This window comes from Macaca mulatta, chromosome 1, assembly GCF_049350105.2.
Source record: "Macaca mulatta isolate MMU2019108-1 chromosome 1, T2T-MMU8v2.0, whole genome shotgun sequence".
In the NCBI taxonomy this organism is placed as follows: Eukaryota; Metazoa; Chordata; class Mammalia; order Primates; family Cercopithecidae; genus Macaca; species Macaca mulatta.
The window spans coordinates 218063772-218073857 of NC_133406.1; positions in this window are offsets into that span (position 1 = coordinate 218063772).

A 10086-nucleotide genomic window follows, 5' to 3' on the forward strand; every position below is an offset into this window, starting at 1 on the left:
GTGGACCACAGCCGGAAATTCAAATTTCTCCACATCTATGGGGGAGGAAGGATTAAGTACAGGCATTAAGAGTAAGCATTTAGAAACTTTAACAGGCAACCAAAAATTTCAGCATTGAAACAGTACTTTTGTGCCTGTTGAATCTAAAACAAAATATGGGCTTGTATTTTGTCTTTTAAAAATCAACCTAAGCAACCGGAGGCGGTGGCTCACACCTGTAATCCCAGCACTTTGTGAGGCCTTGGCGGGCGGATCACTTGAGGTCAGGAGTTCGAGACCAGCCCGGCCAACATGGTGAAACTCCATCTCTACTAAAAATACAAAAATTAGCCGGGCATGGTGGAGGGCACCTGTAATTCCAGATATGGGGGAGGCTGAGACAGGAGAAACGCTTGAACCCGGGAGATGGAGGTTGCAGTGAGCTGAGATTGTGCCATTGCACTCCAGCCTGGGCAACAGAGCAAGACTCCATTTCAAAAAAAAAAAAAATCAACCTAAGCCTGAGCAACATGGTGAGACTCCATCTCTACAGAAATAAAATACAAATTAGCTGGGCATTGTGTCCTGTAGTCCCAGCTACTCAGGAGGCTCAGCCAGGAGGATCACTTGAGTATGGGATTTGGAAGCTGTAGTGACCCGTGTTTGTGCCACTGCACTCCAGCATCAGTGACAGAGCAATACCCTGTCAAAACAACAACAACAACAACAAACAAACAAACAAACAAAACCTTATTGAATTATAACTTACATAAAATGAAATACACATGACTGGAGTACAGTTGGGTGATTTTGACAAATATTTATACCCACCACCACAATCAATATATAGAAAATTTCATCACCCCCAAGTAGTTTTCCCCTTACTCCTTCGCAGTCAGTTCTCTCTTTCTCACCTAGCCGCAGGCAACTGCTGATCTGCTTCCTGTCACTGTAGATTAGCTTTGCCTCTTCTAGAATTTCATACAAATGGAACCATACGGTGGAGTCTTGCATCTATCTTCTTTTGCTCAGCACGCTGGTTTTGAGGTTCATTCATGTTTCTGTGTGTATCAATAGTTCATTGATTTTTTGTTTTTTGTTTTTTTTTTTTGAGAGGGAGTCTCACTCTGTCGCCCAGGCTGGAGTGCAGTGGCTCGATCTCGGCTCATTGCAACCTCCGCCTCCCTGGTTCAAGCAATTCCCCTGCTTCAGCCTCCTGGGTAGCTGGGACTACAGGTGCATGCCACCACGCCCAGCTAATTTTTGTATTTTTAGTAGAGACGAGGTTTCACCATGTTGGCCAGGCTGGTCTCGATCTTGACCTCGTGATCCACCTGCCTTGGCCTCTCACACTGCTGGGATTACAGGCGTGAGTCACTGCACCCAGCCAATTGTTTATTGTTTTTATTCTGTTGCTCATATATGCCACAATTTGTTTATCTGTTTCTCTGTTGGTGGACATTTGGGTTGTCTCCAGATTAGGGCCATTATGAAAAAGCATTCCTATACAAGTCTGTGTGTCAATACATGCTTTCATTTCTCTTGGGTAGCCAGCTAGGTGTGACTGCTATGCAGTTTTCCAAAATACATGTACCATATATATGATATATGTGATATACATGATATATATGACATATATGATATACATGATATATATGACATAACATATATACATGATATATGCGATATACATGATACACTATATATGACATAGTATATGATATATAATATGTGATATATGATATATATTATATGACATACGACATATATGATATATGATATATATATATATATATTTTTAGATGGAGTCTCATTCTGTTGCCCAGTCTGGAGTGCAGTGGTACGATCTTGGCTTACTGCAAGCTCTGCCTCCTGGGTTCACACCATTCTCCTGCTTCAGCCTCCCAAGTAGCTAGGACTACAGGTGCCTGCCACCTTGCCTGGCTATTTTTTCTTTTTTTTTTTGTATTTTCTAAAGTAGAGACGGAGTTTCACCATGTTAGCCAGAATGGTTTCGATCTCCTGACCTTGTGATCCTCCCACCTCAGCCTCCCAAAGTGCTGGGATTATAGGCGTGAGCCACTGCACGCGGCCACCATTTTATATTCTTAACAGCCATATGTGAAAGCTCGCTTGCCCTATGTTTTTGCTAACAGTATTGTCAGACTTTTGCATTTTAGCCATGTTCATGGTTGTAAAGTCATATCTCACTGTGGTTTTAATTGCATTTATTGACTTGTGAAAGCTATTTATATAGTATGGATACTAATCCTTTGTTAGATATATGCTTTGCAAGTGTTTTCCCCCAGTGTCTGGCTTGACTTTTCATTTTCTTAATGGTGTCTTTTGAAGAACAGAATTTTAAAGTTTTGATGAATTTCATGCCTGTTAAATCTAGTATAAAATTTGGGCATGCATTTTGTATATATTTTTAAACAATTAAACTTTTGATTTTAAGATAATTGTAAATTTGAGATAATTGTAGATTCACATGCAATTGTAAGAAATAATCAATGTATCCTTTACCTAGTTTCCTCCAGTGGAAACATCTTGCAAAACTCTAGTGCAATAGCACCAGCAAAATATTGATATTAATACAGTCCAGGCTGGGCATGGTGGCTCATGCCTGTGATCCCAGCACTTTGAGAGGCCAAGACAGGTGGGCCATCTGAGTCCAGGAGTTCGAGTGCAGTGGTGCAATCACAGCTCACTGCAGCCTCAACCTCCAGAGTTCAAGCAATCTTCCCACCTCAGCCTCCCCAGTAGCTGGGATTATAGTCACACGCCACCAAACCTGGCTAATTTTTGTATTTTCTGTAGAGTGAGCCCTCATCTCTAATACATCTCTAATACAAAAATTAGCCAGGTTTGGTGGTGTGTGACTATAATCCCAGCTACTGGGGAGGCTGAGGTGGGAGGATTGCTTGAACTCTGGAGGTTGAGGCTGCAGTGAGTTGTGATTGCATGACTGCACTCTACTCTGGATGGCAGAGTGAGACCCTGTCTCAAAATAATAATAGTAATAATAATAATAATGATAAAATACAGCCAAGGTCCAGAACATTTTCACCAGCACAAGAATCCCTCGTTCCCCTTTCCTAACCACACCCATTTGCTCCCCAACCATGCCCTCCCCTTAACCTCTGGCAACCACCAATCTGTTCTCCATTTCTATAATTTTGTCATTTCAAGAACATTATGTAAATGGAGTCGTATAATATGTAAGCTTTAGGGATGCTTTTTACTACTTGGTGTAATTCTTTGTAGAGTCATCCAAGTTGTTACAAGTATCAATAGTTTGTTTCTTTTTGTTACAGAATCGTGGTTCCGTGTATGGATATAGCACAATTTGTTTAACCATGCACTTGTTGAAGGACATCTGGGTTGTTTACAGTTTGGGGCTATTATGAATAAAGCTGCTATGAACATTTGTTTATAGGTGTTTGTATGAACATAAGTTTTTATTTCTCTGGGATAAATGCCCAGAAGTGCACCTGATGGTTCGAATGGTAGTTGCATGCTTAGTGTTTAAAGAAACTGCCAGAATGTTCCCCAGCAGCTATGCCCTTTTACAGTCTAGCCAGCAATGTATGCATGATCGAGTTTCCCCATATTTTCTGACTAGCATTTGGTATTGTCACTATTTTTTTCATTTTAGTAATTCTAATAGGTGGTACTGATGTATCGTTATGGTTTTAATTTGCACTTTCCTCATAGCTAGTGATGTTGAACATTTTTATATGCTTTTTTGCCATCTGTATATCCTCTTCAGTAAAAAATACCTCTTTATATCTTTTGCCCATTTTCTAATTGGATTTTTAAAAAAACCTGTTGAGGTTTGAGGGTTCCTTAGACATTCCAGAAACCAGTCCTTTGTCAGGTACGTAAGTTTGCAAATCTTTCAATTCTGTAGCTTGTCTTTTCATCCTCTTGGGTCTTCTGCAGAGCAAAAATTTAAAATTTTGATCAAGTCCAATTGTGGTAGGCTGAATAGTGGTCCCTCAAAAGATGTATACATCCTAATCCCTGGAACATGTAAAGGTTACATTTTATGGCAAAAAAAACAAAAAAAGGAATTTTGCAGATGTGGTTGCAGGTGTGATTACGTTAAAGTTTTTTTTTTTTTTCTTTTTTTGATAAGGTTTTACTCTGTCCCTCGGGCTAGAGTGCAGTGGTGCAGTTGCAGCTCACTGCAGCCTCAACCTCAGGCTTATGCGTTCCTCTCACCCCAGCCTCCTAAGTAGTTGGGACTACAGGTGGGCACCGCTATGCCTGGCTAAAATTTTAAAATTTTTTTGTAGAAACTGGGTCTTGCAATGTTGCCCAGGCTGGTCTCAAACTCCTGGGCTCAAGTGATCCTCCTGCCTCAGCCTCCCAAAGTACTGAGATTACAGGCATGAACCACCATGCCCAGCAGGTTAAAGATCTTGAAATGAGAAGGTTATCTTGGATTATTGGGATGGACCCTAAGGGCAATCACAAGTATCCTTATGAGAGAGAGGTAGAGGATGATTCAGTACCGATGGACGAGGAAAAGGCAATGTGACTGGAGGCAGAGATTGGAATGATATAACCACAGCTATGGAATTCTGGTAACCACCAGAAACTGGAAGAAGCAAGGAATGCATCCTTTCTTAATACCAACAAGGGTTGTATAGACCTACTGACATTTTGATTTGTACCCAGTAATACTGATTTCAGACTTCTGGCTTGTGGAACTGTCAGAGAATAAATTTCTGTTGTTTTAAACCGCTAATTTTGTAGTAATTCTTATAGTTCCCACAGAAAATTAATATGCCACTTTATCAACTTTTTCTCTTATGGATCATGCTTTTGGTGTCAAGTCTGCAAACTCTTTGCCTAGCCCTAGATCCCAAAGATTTTCTCCTATAGTGTTTTTTAAAAGTCTATCATTATGTGTTTTATATTTAAGTTTGTGATCTATTTTGAATTAATTTTATATAAGGTGTGAGGTTTAGGTTGGGGTTCATGTTTTTGCCCATGGGTGTCCTGTTATTCCAGCATCATTTATTGAAATGGCTATCTTTCCTCCTGTCTTAGTCAATTTGTGATGCTATAACAAAAATACTGGAGACTAGGTAATTTATAAAGAATGGAACTTTATTTCTCATAAACTAAATTTTGTTTAGTTCTGGAGGCTGAGAAGTCCAAGATCAAGGTGCCAGCAGGTCTGGTTGTCTGGTGATGGCTCCCCTCTGCTTCCAAGATGGTGCTGTGTATTGTATCTTCCGGAGGGGAGGAACACTGTGTCCTCACGTAGTGGAAGGTAGAAGGGCAAGCAAGCTGAATGCTGTGTGAAGAGAAGGCTCTTTTATATAGGCCTTAATCCCATTCACCAGAGGAGCCCTCATGAACTAATTACCTCTTAAAGGCCCCACCTATTAATACAACCACTTTGGCCATAAAATGTTAATACCTGAATCTTGGAAGGAACACAGTCAAACCACAGCACTTCTGTTGAATTGCTTTTGCACCTTTGACAAAAATCAGTTGGGCCAGGCGTGGTGGCTCACGCCTGTAACCCCAGCACTTTGGGAGGTCAAGGCAAGCAGGTCTCTTGAGACCAGGAGTTCGAGACCAGCCTGAGCAACATGGCAAAACCCTGTCTCTACAAAAACAAAAACAAAAACAAAAAACAAAAAAACCATAAAAATTAGCTGGGCACAGTGGCACGTGCCTGTAGTCCCAGTTACTTGGGAGACTGAGAGATGGGAGGAACACTTGAGCCCAGGAAGAGGAGGCTGCAGTGAGCCGTGATTACACCACTGCAACTCCAACTCCAGTCTGGGCAACAGAGCAAGACCCTGTCTCAAAAATAAAAAAGAAAATCAGTTGGGCATATTTGTGTGGGACAATTCCTGGGTTCTCTATCCTATTTCAGTGATCTATGTGTCTATCCCTCAACCAGGTGCTGTGGTTTGAATGCGTTCCTTCCAAGACAGCATAGTCTTGCTCACTATAACTGTATATAAATCTTGAAGTTATCAACTGGGTAGACTGATTTCCCCCACTTTATTCTTCTTTTTCAAAACTGTTTTAGCTATTACAGGTCCTTTGATTTCCATACAAATGTTATAGAGATCTTGTTTACATCTACTACAAAATAGCATGCTGGGATTTTGATAGAAATTTTATTAAATCTGAATATCAATTTGAGAAGACTCGCATCTTTTGAGTCTTCTAATTCATGAACACAATATGTCACTCTTCTGACATCTTCTTTGGTTTCTTTTAAAACTAGTTTATAATTTTCAGCACATTATTTCAGTATATATTTTGTTAGATTTAAACCTAAGCATTTCATTATTTTGGAGTGTTTATAAAAGGTATTATATTTTTAATTTTACTGGTCACTTGTTTATTGCTAGTATACAGAAATATAATTTTTTTGGTATGTTAATCCTGTATTCTGTGAAAGTACTGTACCCATTTATTCATTCTAGGAGTTTTTTGGTTTTGTTTTTGTTTTTGGTAGATTCCTTGGTATTTTCTACATAGACAATCATGTTATCTGTAAATATGAATAGTTTTATTTCTTCCTTGCTAGTCTGTATACTTTTTACTTAATTTTCTTGCTTTATTTCACTGGCTCGAATTCCCAATATTGTGTTGAATAAGAATGGTGAGAGTGGACATCTTTTTTTTTTTTTTTTTGAGATGGAGTCTTGCTCTGTCGCCCAGGCTGGAGTGCAGTGGCACAATCTCGGCTTATGGCAAGCACTGCCTCCCGGGTTCACGCCATTCTCCTGCCTCAGCCTCCCAAGTAGCTGGGACTATAGGCGCCCGTCACCACGCCCGGCTAATTTTTTGTATTTTTAGTAGAGACGGGGTTTCACCCTGTTAGCCAGGATGGTCTCGATCTCCTGACCTCATGATCCACCCGTTTCGGCCTCCCAGCGTGCTGGGATTACAGGCGTGAGCCACAGCACCCGGCCCTGAGAGTAGACATCTTTGCCTTGTTCCTGATGTTAGAGGAAAACATTCAGTCTTTTTCCACTAAGTATAATGTTAGCTGTAGGTTTTTATTTTTTGTTTGTTTGTTTTTTGAGACAGAGTCTTGCTCTGTCACCCAGGCTGGTGTGCAGTGGCACAATCTTGGCTCACTGCAACCTCTGCCTCCTGGATTCGAGCAATTCTCCAGCTGCAGGCTCCTGAGTAGCTGGGATTACAGGCACGCGCCACCACGCCTGGCTAATTTTTGTATTTTTAGTAGAGACAGGGTTTCACCATGTTGGTCAGGCTGATCTTGAACTCCTGACCTCGTGATCTACCCTCCTCGGCCTCCCAAAGTGCTGGGAAGAAAGGCGTGAGCCACTGTGCCCAGCCTTTAGCTGTAGGTTTTTGGCAGGTTTTAAAAAATAAAATTGAGGAAATTATTCTCTTATTCCCAGTTTTCTGAGAGTATTTTAAAAAAATTAGTAACTGGATTTTGAATTTTGTAAATTTTTTTCTGTATAAATTGACGTGGTCATGTAATTTTTCTTCTTTAGCCTATTAATCTGGTAGATTACATTAGTTGATTTAAAAATATTGAACCAGCCTTGAATCCCTAGAAAAAAAAAAACCCACTGGTCATGGCAGGGCAAGGGGCAAGACCTTTTCCCAGGTAAGAGTCGTCTCTTGGCAAACTTTAGAAAGCATCTCCTTGATGTCTTATGTATTCTTTCAGTCTTTCCAGAAAATTGGGGTCTCCAAGACAAATGCAGTTTCCAATTAACACCCAGAAGCTGCCATACTTCCTGGGTTATTTGGGCTATAAAAGTAGTTTCATAGCCTGGTGCAGTGGCTCACGCCTGTAATCCCAGCACTTTGGGAGGCTGAGGCGGGTGGATCATGAGGTCAGGAGTTCGAGACCAGCCTGGCCAACATAGTGAAACCCCATCTCTACTAAAAATACAAAAATTTGCTGGGTGTGGTGTCACACATCTGTAGTCCCAGCTACTTGGGAGGCTGAGGTGGGAGAACGCTTGAACCCAGGAGGTGGAAGTTGCAGTGAGCTGAGACTGCGCCATTGCACTCCAGCCTGGGTGACAGTGAGACTCTATCTCAAAAAAACAAAACAAAACAAAACAAAACAGCTTCAGGCTGGGAGTAGTGGCTCATGCCTGTAATCCCAGCACTTTGGGTGACCAAGGCGGGTGGATTGTTTGAACTCAGGAGTTTGAGACCAGTCTGGGCAACACGGCAAGACCCTGTCTCTACAAAAAATACAAAAATTATCCAGGTGTGGTGGTGCATGACTGTAGTCCCAGCAACTAGGGAGGTTGAGGTGGAAGGGTCCTCTGAGCCGGGGAGGTTGAGGTTGTAGTGAGCTGTGCTTGCAGCACTGCACTGCAGCCTGAGTGACAGAGTGAAACCCTGCTTAAAAAAAAAAAAAAGTAGCTTCATTGTCACTTTGGAGAGTTTGTGGGAATCCATATGGAGGAATTATTTCCTTCATTAGAGCCTTTACAACTTTGGCAGGTTTCTCAGTTCTGGTGAGGTAAGCCTCAACCCAGCCTGGCCCTCCTGACTCCTTGTTCCATGAAATTGCTTCCCTCAGTGAAGAATTCTTTGTTGGGTTCTGTTAATAGCAAATCTGTGAGGCCCAGTCTGCTGGAGTAAACTTGATCAATTATTTGAATGCAGTCATCAACAGGAGGCTGGAGGTTCCTTGGTAGCTGGGTGGCAGGATTCAGAGTAGAAATAACTTTAAGAGTTATATTTGGTTTATCTAGAAGCATGGCTTGGTGCTTTTCCAGCCCTGGCAGTCAACAATAGCCCCCTTCTGCTTGGGCACGGGAAACACATAATGCATAGTATGTACCTTCATGGGCTGCCCATAGGTGAACATCTCAGCTTCCTGCAATATATCACAGGTGGCAGCCACTGCCCTTAGGCAGGTAGGCCAGCCCTTAGTTACCTTGTCAAGCTGTTTTGTAAAGAAGGCAAGGAGACATTTTAAGGTCCAAAGGTCTTGAGTTAATTCTCCAAGTCCAATTCCCTGTTTTTCTTGAACAAATAAATCAAAAGGTTGGTGCAGGTCAGGGAGACTCAGGGCAGGGGCTGTCATCAATTTCTGTTTAATGGTTAGAAAGGCGTTTTGGCATTCTCTACTCAAAGGAAGGGGTTCCCTTTCTTCTTCTTTTAAAGTCTCCTAGAGAGGTTTGGCTATTAACCTGAAGTTAGGGATCTAAATTTGACAAAATCCAGGCATCCCTAAGGGACCACGTTGTTGTTTAAGGATACTGGAGACTGCCACCTGATTTATTGCCTCTGTGGTCTGGGAGAAGATTGTGAGTCCCTTGAAGCTCAGGTACTGAATGGTGGGATGAGAGATCTATGCCTCTTTCTTAGAAACTTGGTACCCTTTATGTGCCAGAAACTTTAAGACTTTGATGGCATGAAGGATGGAGTTACCCTCCATTTCACTGGCTATCAAGATACCATCTGCATATTACAAAATAGTTCATATTAATTAACATGGAATTCTTAGGACTGTCGGATCTACATCTGTGTATTTCTTTTCTTTTCTTTCTTTCTTTTCTTTTCTTCTTTTTTCTTTTTCTTTTCTGTTGAGACAGGCTGGAGTGCAGTGGTGTGATCTTGGCTCACTGAAACCTCTGCCTTCTGGGTTCGAGAGATTCTCTTGCCACAGCCTCCTGAGTAGCTAGGACTACAGGCGTGCACAACCATGCCCAGCTAATTTTTTGTATTTTTAGTAGAGGTGGGGTTTTACCATGCTGGCCAGGTTGGTCTCGAACTCCTGACCTCAAGCAATCCACCTGCCTTGGCCTCCCAAAGTGCTGGAATTACAGGTGTGAGCAACTGTGCCCGGCCTACATCTGTATATTTTTGATAAGCCTCCAAAATTCTTTCCAAAATGCTAATGGATTCTCATCCACTTCTTGTCTAATTTCCTGCACCTTGTTTAAACTTTTGGTTTGAAGCACTCCCTTCCCGAGCCCCACCAGAAAACAGTCCAGAACCCCGGTAGATCAGATTCCAACTGGGGTCATGGAGGGACACTGCCAGACTGTTACCAGTCCTCACCCCATTATTAGGATCTTCTGTGTGTAACCGAACAACCTTCTCCTGAGCCTTTTC